Raw genomic sequence first — 25,359 nt, 5'->3', positions numbered from 1 at the left:
ATATATTGTAAAGGCATACAATGAGTAGTACATCATAATGAATCACAAAATCACACAGGACTATTAAGAGACATAAACATTGATACACAAGGACAGAAAATGTATAGAAATAGAAGTACAAATAAGTGTCAACGTTTAGACTCATTATATGTGTAATTGATAATAATCATGTTGGGTCTTCATCAGGACTGGGCCAGGAAAACAGCCTGTAGTCTACAGTTCTTATCTGTACCACACCTTGGATTAGTTGTTGGATAGTCCACAAAGGCACTAATGGTTCTCCCTGGGACAACAAGGAATCGATCTACCAGTGAGCTAATAATTTAGCTTTAGAAAAGGCAATGTTTTCTCCGAGATCCGGTATGGATTCTCTGGATGGGGTCGGTAGACTCAACTCTCCTTCACCGCTCGCTCGAACATAATGAAAGCCCTGAGCCCAGTTCTGAGCTTGTGCATTACCTGTCGAACTCTGTGTCTGTGTACAATTCTTTCATTCTAAGTCTGTATGGAATCTGCACTCCCATAATCCTAGGTACTAATGAATAAACCCTGCGGCCCTGTGTTTGTTACATTTTTAAGTTTATACTCACATTTTGTTTGAGACTTTAAATTCCTTGGTTCTTTATCCGTACAGTTTTTTGGTGCTTTCATTACACACAACAACTCACATTGACTTAGTGAACAACCATACAGCTCAGGACAGGCTACTAAAGATGGGCTCATGTGTTCCTTATTGAAATCAATTTAGCTCTGTGGAATCCCTTGTCTGGAAGTATCAGAGCTCAACACAGCTGATTTTGTTTAATTTTGTAGGGTCTAGGGGCCCAATATACCCACAGCAAGAATCTGTGTTTGATCTTAGGTTCAAAATGCAAAACCCAGAGGTTCTATTAAGCCTTTCATCAGCCTGAAGTTAATAAAATGAGCACTATTGATTTGGGTAACGTTAAACATCTGCTATGCATATCCCATGGAATGAATGTGCACTTTACAATACTCATGCCATTTTTCTTTCTCTGTAGATAAATAATTCAGAGAAATAGGCTTGCATGTCTTATTAGACGGATGGTGATTTGTTTGATCCTTAATTTTGTTTACAATCCTATCCTCTCCAGAGTGTATCAAATAAAATTTCATGAGAAGCGAGCTGGCATGACATTGAGGATATTTGGAAATATCTTCCAAGCAGATGGGCCTATAAGAAATGTCACTCAAGACTGTGAAGTGTTTGACAGACAGTGGTAAAATGTTAATAAGTTGTACAGAAAATGAAGGCTCCTTATGTCATAATCAATACACATAAAATAGATTAAACATATACGACTGTGATAGATGCATATACACTGAGTAATTCCAGTGGGATCTTCTATGTAACCAAAATGTCTCAGAAGCTATCATTACATAACAATTTCACAAAAGGATGTAACAAAAACAATTTACATTTCTGGGAGAGCAAGCTATTCCTGAAGTGCCAGATTCTCAAAAAAACTTTGTAAAAGCTGGAAATGTACTCCCATATGCTGACATGTTTGTTATTAGTGTATATCAGACTGTTCTGGAATTCAGAAAGAATTCACAAAGGTTCCTTTGGGAACCTGGGAAAGTTGTAGATTCCCAGAAGGAATCGCATGCATGGTCATTTATGGTCATGGTACTGTAGCAACTGTACATTACCGCATGTGGAAAAGTATCACACATGTTTTTTTGTTTTCACTGGTTTTGAAAGGTTTGCCTCTACAGCCCAAACAATGTGGAGTGTGTTTCTTCCTAGTTCCCATTCCCAAACACACTTTTAATGCAGCCCTTGAAATGAGCAGGTCAGGAAACATTTTCTGGGTGGTAAACTACCTGCTAAAAATTGGAGAACATCCACATATTTTCTAGGTTGTGTTTTGTAAATATTGAAGGTAGGCCACCCTGGAGTAACCACAAACCCAACCATAAGTTGAGATTTGTAAACATAGAAACTCCACCATATTGGGGAGCAGACCCAGTTGTACAGGTAACACCCCATTGATTCTTGAACACAAGAATGTTGCCCTTTTAGATGCACTTATTTGTGCAATTAAGGGGTTGTTAGGTATGCAAATTAATTTGTGAACCTGGACTAGTGTATATGTTAAGGTTAACCTCCAAAACGGGGTAGGCAGTTGGAACACACCTACATGCTAAGAGTTGCCTTAGATATCAATTATTCATTTCTACGATACAGGGAAATTAAAACTGTCGGATTATAGGTTGAAGCAATGTGCCTGTCTCTACCAATGATCTGTTCTCCTGCAAACCTTGACATCTTAATACAAAAATAGATTATTTCCAATGCACTCCTTGCTTTTAATATGTATAGCAAAATACTGTACGAGTGGTGCTTTTTTTCGGATTCCCTGAAGTTGCAATGCTTCGTTTTGTTTACATTTCCCTTAAAGTGCGATTTTGTAATATTTTTGGATGGAAAAATACCATTCCAGCTTCGAGCTCCCAGCACATTCTGCTCCTTGCGCATGATGATAGAGGCAGGGTAGAGAGTGGGAGGATGTCAGTCCAGCGATTCTATTGTGGCTCTTCCACTACAGTGGACCTTTTCAAAGACTAGATGTCTGTTCACAATAAGGCGAAATCTATAATTAGCAGAACGTTTTAATGTATCCATCTCATCGGATTTCGCAACACTGAATGGAAGAAAGCTTCCCACGCAAAACCAAAAGCTGCACTGAGGAGTCCCACGGCTCTGTTTCAATTCCAGCCCTTGCAGGAATATAGGGTTATAAATCAATGCACATTTGTGATTTGGAAGTGGTCAATTTATCCCAAGGTGATGCATGTAGCTATTAAACCATGATTCCCTGCCCTCCTTTGGCGATTTTCTACGGCCAGGATTAATTCTCTTGGTTGCAGAATATGGTAGCGGGTTTGTAAGAACTATCCCAGTCTTATCTCAGCTGCAGCCCTGTTCAAACTGGAGACCAAAATCAGGCCTGGCAAAAAAATGTAATTGTGCTCTTCCACAGCAGGAGGCTGCTTCAACAATGGGTCACTGGACTTACATGCAGCGGCAGCTCTTCCGCAATGCCAGAGGATCGCCGCCAACTGGCTCTGAGCCAGCAGCTGAAAAATAAAACAATATTTTATTATATTGTTATTTTTCAGCAGCTGGCTGGTTAAAGAAACAGTACAGACTCCCTGTGCCTGGGGGAGCGTTCAACTAGCCTGCTCAGTCCAATCCCTGCACTGCTCTCATAGCATGAGAGCAGCGCGGGGATTGCACAAGGAGTCTGTGATGCGTCCCAGTGTTTTCTGGGACCAGGAAGAAGAGGAATTCCGAGGCACAAGGCCGGCAGCATCAGGTAAGTTTTTTTAATTTTTATTATTAACTCCGCGCTCCCCCTGCACCCTCTCTCCCGCACTCACCCCTCACACCCCAGTCAATCACCCCACCTCTTGATGAAAACAAGGAGAAAGAACACTCGTCTTTGTTTCCGGAGATTCACGTTATCAGTGGTTGCACACTTATCAGGGTTTGCCTTGACGTTGTTATCATGTTTTTTTAAATGTTGCCGAATAAGGTGGGCAAGTGAATTCGGCCCTGGAACTAGAACGTGTCATAACTAATGGTAACCACAACGGGACGGGACTAACAAACTAACCGGTCGGCTATTTTCCTTTTCGGTTATTGCCCCACGCCACTCTTTGAGAACTACAACTGTGTTTGATTGTGCACCACGTTACCATCTACCGCCTGATAAGATACAAGAGTACTTGGATCCATGTGATTCGTCTTCTGTACATAGAAGTGGATTTATTTACCATTGACCTGACCGATTGCTAAGCACCCACACAAATCTAATTTTTGGGTTAATAGCTCGTGATCCCGAGCTCGCAATCGGACGTTGCCTTTTGAAGGATCTACATCAGACCACATCGAGACAATTTTCTTAATCGCCTTGAAAAATTCTAAGAATAGACGAAACAGGTGTCGGCAAGATGGTGTGCTGGGAATTTTTTACAAAAATAATAAAAAGAGAATGAAAATCAACAGATGATTTCTTTGGACTACCTACATTTTCTGTATACCTGATGTCCCATTAGATGGTCTTAAAAAATTTGTGTACAGAATCACATTATAGCTTGGACTTTGTGCATTACTTATCCAGTACTGTTTTTTTGGATTGTTATACTTTATGAGGGGTGTGCTGCTATATCTTTGTTCTTTGGTACTCTTTTTATTTGTGTCGGCTGCTGTCATTCATCCAGACATGCTGCTATTTAATAGTTAAGAACTATATCTATGTAAATGAAAGGAAAGACAGTAGCTGACAATTGCCAAAAACAACACTACAATGGCAACTTCAAAACAAGCTTTGGGATACCAGTATGTCTGGCTGGCATTATAAGTTATAACACATGACTACTGGCTTTGCCAAAGCTGCAACGTGTGCTGAATTTCTATTGCAGCAGTTGCCCTGAGACTAAATGTGGTTGCAGGACCGACTGGGAACCAAAATAAGCCCTGGCTCAAATGCTCAAATAAGTTGTTCTACCTTTGTCTCCTTATGCAATCTCTCTGGTTCCTTTTATCATTCTCTCTTTCTCTCCTTCTCTCTTGCCTCTCTTCTGCTTTTTGTTTTCTCTCAACCTTCCCCCCTCTCTTACTCTCTCTTAAAGCCGCCACATGTCTGCTACAATTAACTTCAGTGAGTTGAGGAGAGTAACAGGGGCACCAGGGGTGGTATTCAGCTTTCAAAACCAGTCTCCAAGGGCCAAGTCCACCATGGAGATGGCAGGTCGAATATGAGGCTGTCTAGCCCTAGTGGCTGCTAAGGGTTACAAACGATTCTCTAATGAATTCAATTAAAGGCAAAGTAAGTGGCCCAGTAGGTTAACATGAGTGTCCTCTTATCTAAATCGAATATGTAAAATGGACCCTTCTTCCCATGATAGATATTAAAGTAACTGCTGTAACTGAGGTGCAGTGTTTGCTTCAAACTCCTGGTGCCACTGCATCTCAAGCACTAATGATACATTTGCTCCGTATATGACCATTTCTGCAAGGGCCATAATGGAAGCCCTGCTAGCTGTCTGGTCCCTCACAATATAATAGTGCATCAAAACATTTAGCCACACAGTCCATAAGGTATGCAGTGTGCACTGCATTTAGTTTGGCCCCTAGTAGGATGGGTCAGATCGACAAAAGCTGGAGTATGGATTGAGAGCTCCATGTGGAGATACTCTTTCAAGGAAGTATATGGTATGGCACTGCGATCTGTGTGTGTATTGTGAATCAGCACTTCCTACCTATCTTAGGTTGTTCAGTGATATGTTCCAGGATCTATTCTATGTTTACAATGGCTGTCAAAGACAGACAGTGAAACCTCTGGTGTTTCACCCATTGACAGGCCACCCAAATACCCCATAACTGGAAAAGTTGCTCTATAAATGAAAATCACATTAAGGAGCTGGAAGATCTTGCTTAGGTTTAACGTCTGTAAAATTGAGTTATTGAGCTAATGCAAAGGACAAAACTATGCAGGTTCTGTGGAGCTGAGAGTTGTCATGGACTGGAGTTTATGGTTAGTCTTGTAAGTTCCATTTTTCTACTATTCTACATAGTTCTAATATACTTCTAATGTGTGCATTATAGGGAAACAACTAATTTTAGCATGATACAGAATGCCTATAATCTGCTTTGTTTAAGATATCGGTGCTGATTAACATGCTTCATTTTTATGTACATTTTAAAATGTATGTTATTTTTGTATTCTCTTTTTGTAGATCTCTGGCTTGAGACAACAACCGCAGGATGTTCCCTGGAGTTCGGTGAGTTAGCTCTTTGGATTGATGCTTGGTGTATGACATTCTTTATGCTAATCTTAAGAGTGCTATCAGAACAGATGCTTCAGACATTTACATTCAGCCCTCGATGTCTACATCAACTCTTTTTCTACTGAAGTCAGCAAGAGATTGATTAGACAAACTAATTACTTATTATTTATATAAGGTCTACCCACCTTTAATCTACTGTGGAACTTATTTTACAGAGTTGGTTGTAAAACAATATATATATATATATATATATATATATTGGGAATAAAATGTTGCGGATTTCCTATGGAAAATAGGTCCTAACTATAACTACCTACTGGCGACCGCCAGTAGGTAATATATATATATATATGTATATACTATATATTTATATATTTATATATATATATATATATATATATATATATATATATATATATATATATATATATATATATATATATATATATATATATATATATATATATATATATATATGTACATCATGCCGTGCTTGTAGATTCGGAATTAATGTTTCCGAATACAACACAGCATTTAGCAACATTCCAGTACAAATAAAACATCACTATACTTGTCGTACGGACTTTGCAGTTTATGTGCTTGAATGCACCTGTCACCTTAAATATGTGGGCAGTACCAAATTACCGGTTTTCAATCGCATCCTGCAACACCTTTGTACTATTGTCAACTCGGATTCCACATACCCTGTTGCCCGACATTTTAAAGCCATTCACTCCAATAAAATCTGTGACTTAAAATACTTTGTCATTGGGGCAGTGCCCCCCTCAATTCGTGGGGGTAACAGAGAGAGACAACTTCGTCAGTTAGAATCTTCCTTCATTCTATTACTTGACACTAAAATGCCAAATGGGATAAACACGAGTGAAGACTTGCACAATTTTTTGTAAATTCTGTATCTGACCCTTTGGTCGTGTCTTATGCTGAATTGCAGTTTGTTAATTAGTCACCTCTACACCTAGGTGTTTCATGTTTCCCTGGCGGTAATGACATCAGTTTTATTTTTAAAGGACATTTTTCCTTTTTTTTGTCTTCTGTTTCACCTCATTGCTTCTTCCTTTTTTTAGTTATATTTTGTTATTTGTTTGACTCTTTTTTCTTTTCATTTTATTCTTCTATTTTGATTCAAAGAAATTATACTGTCTTTTTTATTTAAATTATGTTAATTCATGATTTAGAGACCATGAGCGTGAAACCATGTTGAAACCAATGAATTAACCACAGATCTTTTATTTTCGTACATTCAATCATGATTGTGATCAATTATTGCATTTCAGTAATTTTGGGGCACTTGCCAGATATTCTCTTGATAGTTAAATGCATGCTCATCACTGTGATCTGTACTATCTACTGTGATTCTCTGGGTTATTTATTGCTTTGAAATGAATTTACAACAGTCTCATGATGATACATTTTCATTTCCTCAGTATTTTGTTTATGTCCATTGATTATAAGAGATCTGATTGGATGATACTATCTTTTTAAAGGAAGGTCCGGTATCAGCGCGTCAGGTGATCAAGATCGCGGAGGTGATCGAAACGCGTCTGAGGCAGACACTTGTCTGACTACATGAAATAAAATTCAGAATTGATACGTCAAACCGCTTGGTGTATTTTCTCTGGACGGCAGCATGGTGCATAGTTTGAGGTCCGTACCTGCTTTCTAAACTCCCCAGTTTGTATTTGGGAGTTCAGGACTTTGTTTTGATATATATATATCTATATATATATATATATATATATATATATTTGAAGAAAAAGAGTTGCCCCTCGATTGGACCAGCACACACAGAGGGATACACGCTGTTAGAGGCAAAGGCAGCTCTCACAAACACCTCCTCAGCTCCTCCACCACTGCCGACGCGTTTCGGGTAAACACCCTTCTTCATGGGCAGCATAACAGCAAATGACGGCCAACAACGGAACAGCAGTTCCTCCCCTTCATTTATTTATTTCAAATTTACAATTGAGCACAGGTGAGTACGTGCGTTGCATCATGGGGCTTGTAGTTCCAAATTATACCTCCCAAGTGGGCTGTGTGCCGTCAAGTGCCTTATTCAAATGTTCTCCCCGAGGAAATAGTAGTTCGTGAAAGCACCCTTGCAATTCTTTCAAGCACCCGCTGCTCCGTGTGAGCGGCTACGTTGTACCGCAACGGACCCGCTTGGGTCTCGCGGCAGTGCTAGTCCGTGGCCGGGCAGGCCACCAATATTTGAAGAAAAAGAGTTGCCCCTCGATTGGACCAGCACACACAGAGGGATACACGCTGTTAGAGGCAAAGGCAGCTCTCACAAACACCTCCTCAGCTCCTCCACCACTGCCGACGCGTTTCGGGTAAACACCCTTCTTCATGGGCAGCATAACAGCAAATGACGGCCAACAACGGAACAGCAGTTCATCCCCTTCATTTATTTATTTCAAATTTACAATTGAGCACAGGTGAGTACGTGCGTTGCATCATGGGGCTTGTAGTTCCAAATTATACCTCCCAAGTGGGCTGTGTGCCGTCAAGTGCCTTATTCAAATGTTCTCCCCGAGGAAATAGTAGTTCGTGAAAGCACCCTTGCAATTCTTTCAAGCACCCGCTGCTCCGTGTGAGCGGCTACGTTGTACCGCAACGGACCCGCTTGGATCTCGCGGCAGTGCTAGTCCGTGGCCGGGCAGGCCACCAATATTTGAAGAAAAAGAGTTGCCCCTCGATTGGACCAGCACACACAGAGGGATACACGCTGTTAGAGGCAAAGGCAGCTCTCACAAACACCTCCTCAGCTCCTCCACCACTGCCGACGCGTTTCGGGTAAACACCCTTCTTCATGGGCAGCATAACAGCAAATGACGGCCAACAACGGAACAGCAGTTCATCCCCTTCATTTATTTATTTCAAATTTACAATTGAGCACAGGTGAGTACGTGCGTTGCATCATGGGGCTTGTAGTTCCAAATTATACCTCCCAAGTGGGCTGTGTGCCGTCAAGTGCCTTATTCAAATGTTCTCCCCGAGGAAATAGTAGTTCGTGAAAGCACCCTTGCAATTCTTTCAAGCACCCGCTGCTCCGTGTGAGCGGCTACGTTGTACCGCAACGGACCCGCTTGGATCTCGCGGCAGTGCTAGTCCGTGGCCGGGCAGGCCACCAATATTTGAAGAAAAAGAGTTGCCCCTCGATTGGACCAGCACACACAGAGGGATACACGCTGTTAGAGGCAAAGGCAGCTCTCACAAACACCTCCTCAGCTCCTCCACCACTGCCGACGCGTTTCGGGTAAACACCCTTCTTCATGGGCAGCATAACAGCAAATGACGGCCAACAACGGAACAGCAGTTCATCCCCTTCATTTATTTATTTCAAATTTACAATTGAGCACAGGTGAGTACGTGCGTTGCATCATGGGGCTTGTAGTTCCAAATTATACCTCCCAAGTGGGCTGTGTGCCGTCAAGTGCCTTATTCAAATGTTCTCCCCGAGGAAATAGTAGTTCGTGAGAGCACCCTTGCAATTCTTTCAAGCACCCGCTGCTCCGTGTGCCACGGACTAGCACTGCCGCGAGATCCAAGCGGGTCCGTTGCGGTACAACGTAGCCGCTCACACGGAGCAGCGGGTGCTTGAAAGAATTGCAAGGGTGCTTTCACGAACTACTATTTCCTCGGGGAGAACATTTGAATAAGGCACTTGACGGCACACAGCCCACTTGGGAGGTATAATTTGGAACTACAAGCCCCATGATGCAACGCACGTACTCACCTGTGCTCAATTGTAAATTTGAAATAAATAAATGAAGGGGATGAACTGCTGTTCCGTTGTTGGCCGTCATTTGCTGTTATGCTGCCCATGAAGAAGGGTGTTTACCCGAAACGCGTCGGCAGTGGTGGAGGAGCTGAGGAGGTGTTTGTGAGAGCTGCCTTTGCCTCTAACAGCGTGTATCCCTCTGTGTGTGCTGGTCCAATCGAGGGGCAACTCTTTTTCTTCAAATATATATATATATATATATATATATATATATATATATAGATATATATATATATATTATCTACTGGCGGACGCCAGTAGATAGTTATAGTTAGGACCGTGTTTCCATAGGAAATCTCAAAATTCTATTTTGAATAACTTTGGCGCCGGTTGACGAATCTTCGCGAAATTTTCAAAACTAATGGTGCGCTCCGCTCAGCTCCTACCCTGAAAGTCTCGGGGGGATTCATCAAGCGGGGGCCGAGAAAAAAGGGGGGTCCCAAAACACATTTTCCCCATGCATTTTCCCATAGGACCTTTAGTCGAAGGTACAGCCCGAACGGCTGAACAGAATTACTTAAAATTTGGCAGAGAGGTAGTCCTCAGGTCAGGGATGTGCCTTTTGCATATATGGAGTCAATCTGTTCAGTAGTTCCTGAGAAAATTGCAGTTAAAAGCACATACATATCTATAGCCGCGCACCGTGCGCGCACGGTGCGCACACCCTTCCGTGCACGAGCGTAATTCTGATTGGTTGTTACATGTCAGTCAATGTTCGAATTGGTCGAAATCAGGAAGTGTCGGCCGCCATTTTGTTTGTTTTCAGTGCGAGAGTGGAAAAGGAAGGTGGCGAACGTGGAATGGGGGCAGGGTTCAGAGTTCCTGACCCCCTAGCCTTTGTCAGGGGGTCCCTGAAGGACCCCAAAGGCAGAAAAAAACATAATTTTTTTTTTTTTTTAAATCGCAGGGGTGCGCGCACCGTGCGCGCACGGTGAAAAAACATAAAAAAAATAAATAAATTATACGTAGTTTATTGTAAAATAAATATATAAAAAAAATAATAATACATACATAACTTAGCATTTAAAAAACCGTACAAATTCACTGAAAAAAACATAGGTTTCACACACGTTATAGTTAGGAATTAGCATTTAAAAAACCTTGCAAATTCACTTAAAAAACCATAGGTTTCACACATGTTATAGTTAGGTGGATATTTCACTCGTAAAAAACCAATGAAATTCTCCCGTTATAGTTAGTTCAGATAACTATAACTCGCGCGACCGCCACTCTATCACAAGGATGATGTCATCAGTGATGTCAAGAGTGATGCAACTGACCATGTCATGAGTGATGTAATATGTGACGTCATGAGCAGAGGATTGCGGGCGCGCGAGTTATAGTTATCTGAACTAACTATAACGGGGGAATTTCATTGGTTTTTTACGAGTGAAATATCCACCTAACTATAACATGTGTGAAACCTATGGTTTTTTAAGTGAATATATATATATATATATATATATATATATATATATATATATATATATATCTGTATCAAACTCAGCCTGAAGGCATTGGGATGCTTTACTTGATCAATAGTTACATTACACAAGGACACGTTCATGTTTTGTAGGCACCGGGAGATGAAGTGATTTGCCCAAAATCACACGATGTTGAGCCAACACCAAGACTCGAACCTGGTTCCCCAGAACCAAAGTTAGCAGCTCTGTTGTTACACCACATCCTCTACTCAATATATTTTGCAAAGGACCTGCAAAAGGAGCAAAACGAATGTAGGATAGGGAAGTCACATCTCATTTCAATGCATCTGTCAGGGATATTGTGATTCATTGGATGAATATTTCTCTTCTTTCATAGATGTCAAGCAATGCAAGATGTATGTCACAGAATTACATTCAAAATACTGACCTGCAAATACTCCACAGTCATTAAATTGATTACCATTCTACCATCAAAGTAAATATATATAGGAATGACTAGATTTAATGTACTTAACGTGGTAGCAGATACTGTGGATGCAATGTTGATGCAAATCCATATTTTGGCTGTGATGTGACTCAGCACCCTCTAAAACAAGTGCATACTATGGGTTGGAAACAATTTTAGGGCTGACAACTACTGGTGAGAGGAATAATACTTGTCATTTTGCTAAGTGTTATGCTTATTATTGTTCAGGGTCGATAAGATGTATTCTTGCAGGTGTCAAGTCACCAGGTTCAAGAGAGGAGGGATATTGCAACACTTAAATAAGTAACTGCATGGCATTTTTGAGTACCTCTTTAACAGTGATCTTTCGGGGCATAGACTGAGACATCTTCTAAAAGAGGAAGGGATGAAATCAGCAGAAAGAAGGTGAAAAGAAGCAGCATGGCAGGAAATCAATTAAAGAAGAGAAATACCACTTTGTAGCAATGATCATGTTTTTGTGTTTGATAGGGGTGGAGGGCTGTGGAAAGGCACTTTTTTGGGTACTTTGCATGAAAATAAGATTTGTTAGCTTCAGGAATCTGTAGTCACGGGTTCAGAGAACCTGTGATCCAGGCGCGGCCTGTGCAGGTAAGAGCAGTGGGGCGGGGCGTGGTGGGGGGGTTGACATACAACGACGAGGAAAACTTTTAAAAAATAGATGGTTTTCTTTTTTTAAAATTTAAGTTTCCCCTGTCGTCGTATGTCGAAAACCCCACCAACCCACCGCTCTTACCTGCACTGGCCACGCCTGCTGTGATCCAGCAGGATCTAAAATGGCCCCTTCTTTAAGCATTAAAAAGTATTATTCCCTAATAGTAGTAACTGCCAATGAGCAGGCAAATAACAGCTTGTTCCTGTGAACTAGTACATTCTGGACTACAAGAGGACCAGTTATTCAGTGGTGAAGCTACAGTACCTCTAAATGAAGTCGGTGGTGATAGGCCTATGTAAGAGAAAAAAAACATCTTAAGGTAAAGGCCCTCATTACCAGTGGCCCAGTAAATTCTGATACCTGCAGTAACTCCTGTTATACCACAAATCGTACTTATGACTTCGGCTGATATTATCTTGCCTGGTAAATAATGGGTGCAATAAAATGGTATTCACTGGCAACATTTTGACAGGTAAAAAACCTTGATATTTATTGGGCGGAAATGCTTGGTAAATACCAAGAAATGGATTTGTGTGCTGTATGCACCAAAATGTGTATATTACTCCCCATTTTAGGGGGAACCATCATATTCCTGATTCTGCAAATTCTGCCACAAAAGTACACATACAGGCTGATAAATATCTCACCAAACACTCGTAATGAGGGCCTATGTTGTTTACTTGACTTTAACATAGGTGGAAGGTGGTCAAAGAAAAGTAGGATCTGAAAATAATATTTAACTTATCAGAAAGAAAAGAGAAGCAGCAGCTTATTTTCAATAAAAATTTGTGATCGTTGGATTAGTTTTGCAAGTTGACCACATTGGTTGGAAAATGTATGAACAGGTATATTTACATCCTGGAGTAAAGTTATCAAAGGGTTGCATCACTTTTGCACCATGCAATGGGTCGCAAAAGCGACACAACTACTAAGTTTGAATTATGAAGCCACACGAGGCCACCTTGTGTGATCTTGCCTGGATTGATAAATCTTGAGTAACGCAAAGCAGCACAAATCGCTGCCTTGCATTACTCTGCCACAGACAGGTGTTCCATGGATGGAGGGCGGGTGTTCCCACGTATCCACCCATGGATTTTGGCGCATTTTCAGATTTACCAACACTGGTAAACCGAGGAAGGTTTCAACATGTTATACGTAACTGGGACAAAAATCTTTATTTCTCCTTGTTACTTCCTCATGCAGCACACATAGAAAGAGGGCAATGCCTCAGTGGATTGTTTTTGTGCAGGAAGGTGTTAATTCCTGCACAAAACAACGCAGTCAGCCTTGCACTATGGTGCAATGGTGCCTGCACTGGCACTAGGCAGCACATTGTGCACCAGTGCTGGGAAATGACAGGAAGGCACAGTATTATGGAAAATATGGCACATTGTTGCACTTTCCCTGTCACACAGAGCAGCAAGGTGGCTTGCTGCCCTGCGCTGTGTGATAACTTGATAAATATGCCCCTCTGTGTTTTATAAGGAGGGTTGACCCACGTCAGTTGTGAGTGCTCCATCCAATCATGTTTCCTCTTGGATTCTGGTACCTGTTTTTATGTCTCATCACAAAAAGTAAGTCTGTAAGAAGCATAAGCCAAAATATATACATCAGGATTGGATGGACAGTTTAGACCTTCCATGGAAGAACACGAGGCATTCCTTGAGAACAAATCTAGTATGCATCACTGCTTGAAACTTGTTTTTGGAAATTCACAAAGTTGCACTTTATAACATTTCATGGGCTGGTGCAGGAAAAATGGCTGCTGCCTCCCTTGGTCAGTGAAAAAAACAGCTCAGTAGACCTGTGTCTTCTTTGATTCCTGACATTTATTTGTCAGCAGTTTAACGGGCGTAAGCTGACGTTGTTCATCCGCCGTATTGACCCGTAGATATTGACCCACGCGAATTAAACCATTTACCCCTAATGCGGGGGAAATTATAAATTCATTTTTACCTTTTAAGTTACATTATGCTCCAAACTCAGTGCACGTCATTTAACAACGCGGGGAGGGGGCTGACCGATTCAACGTGATCTGAAAATTGCCAATTTCAGCGGTCACGTATAATTGAAAGCTCACATTTTTGCAAAAGCATGCCTCGTCGGCTTTCACATATGGGACCCCAGGGGTGTCCTAATAACGGCTTTGAAGCCACTACCTCAGCTGAATATTTTAAATTACCTTCAGACAACTCAGTCATTTGATGAATACAGGCATTAGGCTATTTCCTGACCTCACTGCTGGGAATGTAGTCTGGGCCGCTGACTCCCTTCCTCGGCTGCGTTGCTAATTTCCACATTTCTGCTGCGCATATAAATGCTATCAATCAAGGTAATTGCCATCTTTCCCTTTGCATGGATCTGTCATGTTGCTAAGAAATGTTCACCAAAGCTGCCTTTCTGTACTTTGTAAAAACGGCGGCAAGCAACACCCACTTACACTTTTGGCCTTAGCTGTGAGGGCAGCGTCCAGGTCGTCATGTTGCTGTCAAAGGCCTTGTCATTCCATGTTGCAGGACTTGCTTCTTTTTGGGTCTGGCCACAGACAGCTTCAACTGCATAGCGTCTCATGTCCTGTATATAGCGTTCAGCAGGCGCGCAACACCCATTGGACTCAAAGGGCTTCAGCCCCCCCCCCGTCGTGTGTGGCAGCCCGGGATGAGACAGCTTCCCGGGCCCACACACAGCCGCCCGAGCACTTCACAGGTCTTTAAAAGACCATTTGCATGTTAATGAGGCCTTGCTGTTGTTTCGCCCCTTCTAAGAGCCCCTGCAGCTCCACTCTGCCTATTGCTTAAAGATTCAGCCCCCCCCCCCCGAAATTTTTTCTTACCCCCCCTGAAATGTGGCTCTAGTTGCGCCTCTAGCGTTCGGGTACATAAAAGTTGATGTAAGTGTAGAAAACTGTAGCAAATCTATCAAGTCTGTAGTCAACTATGTAAGTGAAAATAAGTTTATTTGTAAATAACAGAGACCGCGATCAGTGCAGCCTTCTGCCATGAAAACTTTTCCAACCCGCTGCCTTCTTCAACTCGGCGTCAACATTCTACCAGCGACCCAATGACATCACAAGCAGAAGAACACTGCAAAAAGCCATACACAATTATTCATACTTTCCTTCATACTATTTTGGTAGTTGACATTTTGGACAAAAGATTGGCCACACTACAAAGCAATCGTATTGAGTCAATGTACAGCCGAAGACATTTCAAGCAACTGTTTACATATATTGCCCGCACAAGAAAAGTTTTAGGTTTTTTTTCTTAAAAGACTAGGTAATGGGTATTGGATGACATTTTCGGCCTGAGCTGTTTTTTATTTGACCTTGTGACAAACATTAGTGTGTGGTTATAAACGTTAAGTACTTGAGCTTGAGGCATAGGTGTTAAGCGAAGTGCCCCTGCAATAATAGTGCAAGGTCTGTGCAAACATTTGGGAAATTGGGACATGAGTGTGCAGAAACCACAGATGTCAAAAGGTTAACAGCCAGGGGAGAGGATGTGGCCTAATGGCTAGAGTGGTTGACCTCGAAGCTGGTCAACCGCGTTTGTCTAAGAAGGGACGTTCAACATCCTGTGATTCTGGACAAATCCCTTAATCGCCCCGTGCCTAAATATATCCATCTATAACGCAACTGGTGCTCATGTAAATCACTCGGATACCTTTGGTCGAGTTCCTGCTATAAAAAAACTCCCCCCCGAAAAAGGAGAATTAGTGTAGATCAGGGGGCCTATATATGAGGCTGTTTGCATCACTGTTGCACCACGTAATGTGGCATGAGTAACACCAACCTTGAAACAGATTTCTGAAGCCATGCACAGCCACTTTGCGTGGATCTGAGCGCAAATCACTGTGTTGAGTTACTCTGCCCTGGGTAGGTGTTCCATGGGTGTTGGATGGGTGTTTCCATGCAACTCTAATGGATTTTGACTAACCCTGGGCGTAGTTTGCTTAGTAGCGCTATGCGTAGCTATGCAAAGTGCACTTCGCACTAAGCGAGCTACGCGTAGCTACGCGAGCACTGATTGCACAGTGCCAGATGCTTGTCCACACTGTGCAATCATTGCAAACGGCATCTTGCACAGTGCAAGCGGTCATTTTCTACCGCTCGAGTAGATTTGTACTCGAGCGGCAGTTTTCTCAACATGGACTGGTAGTTTCTCATAGCAAGCGGGCGCGAGCACACGCGACCACTCGCAATGAGAAACCTGACCTCCCCGTGTTGAGAATCTCGCCGGGAGGTTTATTTTCCACGCTTGCGATCGGCAACTTGATGTTACTGATCGCAAGTGAGGAAAAAGACTCGCAGGGATGTCATTTTGCTCGTTTGCGGTCGGCAACTTGACGTTGGGGACCGCGAGCAAGCAAAAAATGCCCGCTACGCCTTTTTGCACTGTGCTACGTGCAATTCGCGTAGCTGCGCAAACTACGCGAATGTAGCGTAGTCCTACGCCCAGGGTTAATTTTGACGCATCCCCAGATTTATAAAAACTTGTAAACCCGGGGAGGTGTATCATTTTGGCACATGAGGAGAAATATCTTTATTTCACCTTGTTGCTTTCACTTTCAATGCATCCTGCATTCTGGAGCACACATAGAAAGAGGAATTTGCCTCTCAGGATTGTTTTTGTGCAAGTAAGTGTCCCTTCCGGCACAAAAACAATCCTGTCTGCAACACAGGCACCCTTACAGCATGGTGCAAGTGGGCCCTGTTGGCGCTAGGCAGCCAAAACGGCACCAGCGCAGGGACAAGGACAGGAATGTGTCATATTCTTTTAAACACAGTGCAATCCTGCCCTTTCCCTGTAACGCAACTCAGCACTGCAAGGTGACTTGCTACCCTGCATTTTGTTTTTGTCATAAATATGGGGCTGAATCTCTAGATTTCTTTGGTCGCCAGACTACCAATGGTTAATAAAGGTATTTTGGGATAGCAAGGCAGGTCTGATGGCTAATGCCTACAGACTGAAAACATTTTACCATATTACGTTCTCATATCCAATTGGAAAACAGTTTTAAGCATGGCTTTAAGAGAGGCAAGAATGAATGTTTCCTGTATCCATACTTTGCAAGGCTAAAGGCTAAACTACTGACCTGAAATGCACTGATGGATATGAGGTTAAACAATTATTTTGAGAGAGCAAATTTGGTTGCCATAGGGGACAACTATAAATGTCTTTTACTACCCATTTGGGTGCATGGAAGGTAATTTTCCTTGCATAGTTTTCTTGTTATGTTTAAATAGTGTTAACATACCTACTGTGAGCCACAAAGAGTTTTGAAGGCACCCCTTATACCCCATGGTGTTCTTTCAGAGGTCATATGCGGTGTAGAGTCAGTTGAAGTTGGGGAGTTAGCTACTTGCAAATATGACCAGAGAGATCAGATTTAGAGCAGTCTCATCACCAATGATATCTCCATTTCACTCTTGAATTAAACGGTGACAGGTTTTTTTGAGACATCAAGAACAATTTAACTTTTAGGAAGGCTTAGTTATCCTTAAGACTGGTCCTTTCTGGATAGGATAGGAGGTGTTGTTGGGAGAAAATTGTGTATTATTCTCATAGTCTAGGACTTATAGATGTTTTTCTTTAGCTTTTCCAATGTCAATTCGTTGTGACATCAAAAACCCTAGTCTAATTGTTTTACGTAGAGGCAAATGTTGAGCATCGATGGATGGCACCTTTAAATATTTCCCATTCAGAATTGCAATGCTCAATGGCCACACATTGGTGTTAGACTCTGAAAAACAATGCAGTTTAAGTATATTAGAATGACAACATGCCTTAAAGTATTTGAAGAATTCTCCTGTTGTCTAATGTGAAAAAGGGTAGATGAGCTGCTTTTGTGTTGCTGCACCTGTGAGCAATCATTGACTGGAGGACATGATTATTGTTGAGCTCTCATCTTAGTGTATATCTGTGTTTAAATAATGATCTTAATTACTCTACACTGATGTAGACAGAAATTTAGCTTTGGATTTGATATAAGTAGGCTTCACAATTGGAAGTGGCACTCGAGTATGAGAAGCATACATATGACGTGTGAAATGCTGGGGGTGGAATATCAATGGAAATTGGTACTGGCATGCTGGTAAGGCACAACAAGAGGCTGTTTGATGAAGATGATGCCTTTGAGGCTTTTGACCTCATTTAGAATTTGGAATGACAATTCTCCAGTTTCTGGAAGAAAATGTAAACAAAGAGAAGTTGACTCGAGGAGCTGATCTTCCCTGCTATAGGGATAGTGTTGTGGAGAAATTTCAGCGGAGTGATTCTACCCTTTATTTATAGGATCCTCTAGACATTGGAAGATTTTTAACTCGATTCCAATTAAGTATTTTGTGCTTTATCCAATGTAACATGTATCAAAGAAAGGAAATGTTGCAGCATGGACAAGGTTAAGGGATCATTTAGTTTCTGTATGTTATTGGTCTCATTAAATTTTGCCAATCATGGCATCAAGCTGTTTTTAATATTCTAGGGAGTTCTTTCGAGACTCATACTGTATGGTAAGCAGTGTCTAAGGGTCATAATTAATTACCATATGGATGATGTACCATACGGAGGATGTACCATATGGAGGATGTTCTCAGTCTTCGTTGGCCATAAGCTTGCGTCTGTGAAGGTTATTTAACTTAACAAGAGTGTTTTACATGTCTTGTTATTTTTACATGCCAAAGGGCAGCTGCATATGATTTCTTACTCATACTGACATTTCTACTCATTTTGAGGTAAATAAGGAACTAATCTGACACACATCTTTGTTTTTCTGATTGGCACAACAGATTCATACACGAAGACGTCTCTCTGGCAGCTTGCTGCTATATATATACTGGTTCCTTTACACAAGTAGGGCTGCAGGTTACTTAGCAATTTCTTTCAAGGCGGTAGGTCCTAGGTTCATTACAGCTAACCTTTCCAACTGGTATTGCACATATAGTTGTGAAATTATCTAATTTCATGTGTGACACGCCAAGCCAAAACGGTCATATTATCCAACAGCACTTTCTTTGCATATTTTTTGACGTCCATACTTACAATATTTGAAGTGAAATTGAATATTGGAATGTTGGGAGCTCCCTTGAAGATAATGGAGTAGCTCCGGGCTTATAACGGCTGATATAATCCTTCTGTTTCAACATTCCAATGTTTGTCTTTCTGTTCCTCCCATTTTAATTGAGAAACTTCTACCGTCAGTGGGTGGAATGTCCTATTAGACTTATAGCCCTTCTGCCTCGGGCTATATCGATTGTTAAAGGCCCTCTCCCTTGTTATAAGCCCTCAACTGTGGCTCGGGCCTAGAACTCGGGTTCAGGGCCTTAACCAACTGGTATAGCTCTCAGCATACTATATTACAAGTTCCTGCTGTAAGCTAACAACCATAACTGGTTGAAGCTGTTACTCATGTCATGGGCCGCTTGATGGCTTTAAACACTATCATTAAGTTCCTTACAGAGTCTGCCTACGCAACTCTGGCCACTTGGTCTGGACATCTGGAGTGTCCCAGCTCAGCGCTGTATCCACCTTATTAAAGGTGTTTAAACTAAAACACCTTCATGATTTTAATGTCAGGCCCTTGAGAAAGATTGCAACTCTCCTGGAAAGTTACTCTTGACATAAACCTAAATGTGAATATCTGCAGGCGTGGTCGGCACAGGTAAGCGCAACGGGGTGGGGTGGTGGGGGGAAGTCAACAGAGAACAGGATAGGTAAAATTAAGTTTAAAAAAATAAATAAAACCACTTACACTGTGCACGCTGCACTGCCGAGTCGGCAATGCGGCGAGCGCAAGGTAAGTGGTTTTATTTAATTTTACCTATCCAGTCGTCTGTCGACTTCCCTTCCCCTGCCCCACAACTCTTACCTGTGCCAGGCGTACCTGAATATGTGAGAAACAAAGCAAATGACAGAGAGTAAAGCCACCCAAATGATATGACAAGGCAAAAGTTAATGCCTGACCTCTCTGTCTATAAGGACCTGCTCCGTCTTCTCTGTCAGTTATTATTGCAGCGCTCAGATTGTGTCTGTTCTGGTTTCTGGATTGTCTCTAGTCTCTTCTAGGCCAACACCACAGGCTATGTGACAATCAAACCCACATCCCCAGGAGATGACAAGGCTAGGGCAGCTAGCAGAGGAAAGGGAGGGGCTGCTCCACTGAGCTCCCACTTGTGATGGTTTCTGTTGTTTTGTATGCAGAGTTGCGGCAAGATTACAGAACTTTTCAACTGGCCCTGGCAAGACATCTCAGGAGAGTAAGAGTGGGTTTCCAGACTTTGCATTACTCTGTTCATAGGAGTGTGGAAAATATGGGACTATCAGTATTGAGGCTGTTAGGCCCTGTCCGTTGTGCAAGAGTAACTTACTGTCTGGGTGACCATGGGTGGTGAACTAGAGGCAAGTGAGGGGCAGGCCGGAAGTTCTCAGACAGGACTGCCTTCAATTTGAGGGTGAGAAGTTAGTGTCAAGTTAGGCCCTTTTGCCTTCTGCACCCTGCTCACATGTGCTGTGTGTGTTTGTGTGTGTTGACAAGCCTTAATCCACTGAAAGGTCACAATCCAGACCAGGGAGTACTGTTATCAGACTTCACAGGGAATGAGCCTTTAAAACTGACTGCAGCAAGTCCGACACAAGGGGGCTGCGTGAGGCAATTCCTCAAGGCCTGAGGCACCATAGAATCTAGCACCTTTGGAGGACGTGTTTGGCAATGCACTAATACTGCATCAGGGAGGCAGAGAGGCTTCTGTGGCAAAAATCAAGGCAAAGTCACCAAGGATAGAAAGTGCCAGGCAGGAAAGCAGCTGGACCTCATCTCTAAGGCGGAGAGGCCCCTGGCTGCAGCCTGGGCAAAGGTCATGTTGCAGAGGCAAGAGACTGGTTCAATGGCCCTTCAATCAATCCCATTGTAAATGGGGGCGGGAGTGTTTTCTTGATGCTTTCTGTCATCGCATCTATTGTGATGGTCGATACTCCAATACTGGCCAAATATATGTTACAGATCAGGAGTAAATTTAATTGGGAATGTTTAGAGGGAGATGAAACTATGTCCCCTAGACAAAGTGGTCAAAATGGGTGGATTTATGAATGATAATGAAGTATGTAGACTAGTTGAAATTTATTCAAGATCAATGTAATGTATTTTTTGACCCCTTGGCCAGGATCATGCAGTGGTGAAGCGGTAAGTAGTTGGGATGAGATGTGTGATGTTGTGTTAAAACTATTGCAATATTGAAATTGCAGGGGCTTGTGGTCACGGTTGAGAGGGGCAGGTGTTATTCACGTAAGGTGAAAAGGGAGACTATATGTACATAGAAATCCTAAATTCAGTTGTTCCCTTTGGGGAATGCTTGCTGGCTAGGAATGAAACATGAACAGTAGGTGGTACTACAAAAAAGTGCAACATTACCTTGCTTTTTTGTTTTTTCATCATGGGTATTTATTATCTGAGCTAACTGCATCTAGCCGTAGTCTACTCTATAAAGATACAACCATTGGCAGTGAAACCCTGTAGCATCTAGCACCTAACCTGCTATCTCCAAAAGCAGTAAATGGAGAGAAATATCCCAAAATGTGTGTGCACACGATCTAAGCACCCACTGTCAAGGTGCAGTCCTCAACTGGACTATACAATGTTAAAGCACATTAATTTCTAGGTTATTACGTGTTGTTTTCAGAGCAGAACAGATGTGGGTGTGGCAGCTTGTGCACTGGTAGCAATGGAACTAACTCCTTGTGAATTACTTGTCATGTTGTCAATGCATGGCTGGTGCTGTCACTGCCAATTTTTTATCTTATATATGTTAATGATGTGGGAGACAAGCCACGAGACATCTGTGCCTAGGAATACTAGAGAGATATGGAACAGTGTATGGTGCTAGAGGAAATAATGGAGTCTGAGCACAAAGCGCAGATTAGGTCTGACTAGACAGATGTGAAGAAAGAAGGAAAGTGCTGTAGGGAATGCAGCGAACATTGCACGGTGGACAGAGAGCAGAGTGTTCGGTAGCCATTGGTGATGGATAGAAGCACTAGAAGCAGAGAGCAGTATGAGTGGGTTCAACGAATACACAGATCAGTGTCGGAGAACAGAGTTCAATCTAGAAAGGACAGTGGAAGAGAGCGTGACAAGGAGGAACGTGTGGAAGTGTAGACATAGAGAATAGACTGAACATCATGGAAGGAGGTGATGCAGCAATTACTGTACGCATTGCTACCACCACTCATCTCTTAGTCAAGCTATAGAGACAATGATAAATAAACATGCAAACTACAACCCTGACAATTAATTAGATGTTGCTTCCTTATACACAAAGGGACATATTTTTGAGCCCCTTTGCATCTCTCTTCCGCCACGCAGCATGGTGCAAGAGCAACGCAAGTGAAAAATAAGATTTATGAAGCCACGCCAAGACCACCTAGCGTGATCCTACGTGGCTTCATAAATTTCAAGAAATATAACGCAGCACAAATTGCTGGGTTGCCTTACTATGCACCAGGGAGGCGTTTCCATGGGTGTTGCGTGAGTGTCTCCTCACAACATCCATGTATTGTGACACATTCCTAGATTTATAAGAACAGGTAAACCTGCGAATGCACCAAAAAGATGTATCGCCTCAGGAGAGGCGTAACGAAGAGAAATATCTTTATATCTCCTATTTTTTTCCTCTTTCTAGGTGTGCTCCAGCACACCTAGAAAGAGGAAAAAGCCTCTCAGGATTCGTTTCATGCAAGAAGGCGCCCCTGCTTGCACAAAAACAATCCTGCATGCAAGACAGAAACCCTTGGACCATGGTACAAGGATGGATATGTTGGCACTAGGCAGCCTATTTTACGCCAGCGCAGAATAAAGGACAGGAGCATGCAGTATTGCTTTAAAAACTGCACATTCCAGCCTATTCCCAGTGACGCAGCGTGGGGTGACTGCGCCACTTTTTCATAATTATGATCCAAATTTATCTGCAACAACATGACTGTGGCTCCCTGAGGCTTTAGCAGAAACAGAAACAAGGGTGTCCTAATATGCCAATGGGAACCTTGGTAGGTATATGTATATATAAAAGTGGTTCACTACAGCCTGATTAGCAACCAACCTAAAATTCGTATGAGCAAAAAAGAAAAGAAAATACAATTAGTGGCGCAAAAAACCTCATAGACCAAACAACATCCGTGAAATTTTAATGAACAGAAATAAAGTACAGTGTAAAGAAGGAGCTCAGTGTCCCAAGTGATCACAGAGTGAAAACAACAAACAGAGGTGGATATACTTGTGTAGAAAATAGAGTAAAAAACGGCTATGGTTATGGACTTGTGGGAATCCTATTTTAGAAAGGTGGTGTGTGCATCAGGTAGTTGTATGATGAACTTCAATACCGCCTCTGGCTTCCACAGCACTGGTTCATCATAGCGTTGTAACTAATAACTGGCGGCATTATTCATCTCACTATGTCGACTTTTGAAAGATAAAAGTTTGAACCTTGATTTAATCACATGACCTGCGGGTTGGACACAAATTTCCGGAAAAGATATGAATCCTCTTTAGGATGGGTAAGGCCAGAATTTGATCACTTTTCTTGCCGTCCTGGCCTGACTTTCAAATAAAGCATTTGAGCTCTTGCGTGCTGTGCAAGATGTGTGACCCATGGCTAATGAGAGGCATCGCCAGCAGGGCTGCTTGTAGCATCATTTAGTGATCCCAGAGCATGATTACACAGCCATGACAGCTCTTTTGATGTTAATGTGCTCGGCTAATGCATGCTTGCTCCCTGGAGTCTCAGGGTGTACAAAAGTGAAGCGTTTATTTCACATTTAACACAAATCCATCACTAGATATTGATCATGTTGATAACATCATTGAGAAAAATTGGGTTTTCAGGAAGACAGTGTACATCAGTGTCAAGCACGCGCTTGCCTTATCGCAGCTGGCCACACCGCAGCGGGGCGCGAGATAACCCATCTCCGGGGAACTAATGAATGAATTCATCAGGAACCGTACAACTGTTGGTTAAACGGATCACCGGCGTTTGACGCATCACTTTTTTGTGCCATTACCTCCTTCCATGACCAGCAGCTTGAGGAGCACAAATTACACTAGGAACTGAGAAGCAAAAGGCAGCTGACATGAAGGCAAAGCTTTTTTCTTGAGAGGAAAACATACTGTCAAGAATAATCTTGATTCATGATAAGTTTTGTACAAACAGTTAACACAGTAAACATACAAAGATAAAGAGTACATTCGTTATTGATAAGCAATTTTTACTAGTAGTGTTACAGTTATTATTATTATTATTATTATTATTTTTATTATGTATTATTATTACTAGTGCTATTATTATTATTATTATTATTATTAATAATAATAATAATAATATTATTACTATTAGTAGTAGTAGTAGTAGTAGTAGCATTACCGCTGCTGTTCTTAGTATTAATAATATTATTACCACGATTGACCATTATAATAGTTATTATTATTATTTTGATTATTATTATTATAGTAGTATCACTGCTGTTTTTATTAGTATTAATAATATATTTCCTACAATTGACCATTATAATAGTTGTTATTCTTATTCTTATTCTTATTCTTATTATTATTATTATTATTTTTATTAGTAGTAGTACTATGACTGCTGATTTTATTAGGATTAATAATATTTTTACCACAATTGACCAGTATAATTGTTGTTTTTATTATTTTTATAATTATTATCATCAATACTACTACTGTAAGCCACTAAGAAGTACTGTGATCATATAAAAAACAAGATTTACAGTAGATCCCCTTCAACCACCACATCACTGCGATGCTTCAAAAGGATACTGTGTACATTGGAAGCAGCCGGTGATCTTTTAATGTGGCACCCCATCAAGGCCTATTCAAAATAGCATTGAGCAAGGGGAGCAAGCAGAACTTTGTCATTGTGTTGAGTGGATCTTTATAAAGCAAATTTACACAGGTGGGGAATCGCAGGCCCAAACTGGGAACCCCAGGCAGCCGTGGCAAGTTTGTCAGGCCAGCCCCCCCAGGGAGGAAGGGGTGCAAGAGTGAAGCACTGCTGCTTATGTTTCTGGGGGCTGATATAGCAGCATTGCTGCCAAACCAGCCACCCAGTAACAAAACTGGCGCCCACCGCTGCTAAACTGGCCCCCACCCT

General features: G+C 41.9%; 1 protein-coding gene across 1 annotated transcript in view; it reads left to right on the top strand.

Moving 5' to 3' along the window:
- The window catches only part of PTPRD (protein tyrosine phosphatase receptor type D), a 3,784,543-nt gene that overhangs the window by 1,590,066 nt on the left and 2,169,118 nt on the right, over positions 1-25,359 (top strand). The window contains exon 6 of the mRNA XM_085633482.1: positions 5,770-5,814. The gene's annotated coding sequence lies outside the window, so the exon portion shown is untranslated. The remainder of the gene's footprint in view (positions 1-5,769; positions 5,815-25,359) is intronic.

Source organism: Triturus cristatus, chromosome 2_1 (genome assembly GCF_964204655.1).
Source record: "Triturus cristatus chromosome 2_1, aTriCri1.1, whole genome shotgun sequence".
In the NCBI taxonomy this organism is placed as follows: domain Eukaryota; kingdom Metazoa; phylum Chordata; class Amphibia; order Caudata; family Salamandridae; genus Triturus; species Triturus cristatus.
The sequence above is the reverse complement of the archived record's forward strand: the minus strand, read 5'-3'. Positions and strand labels throughout refer to the sequence as shown.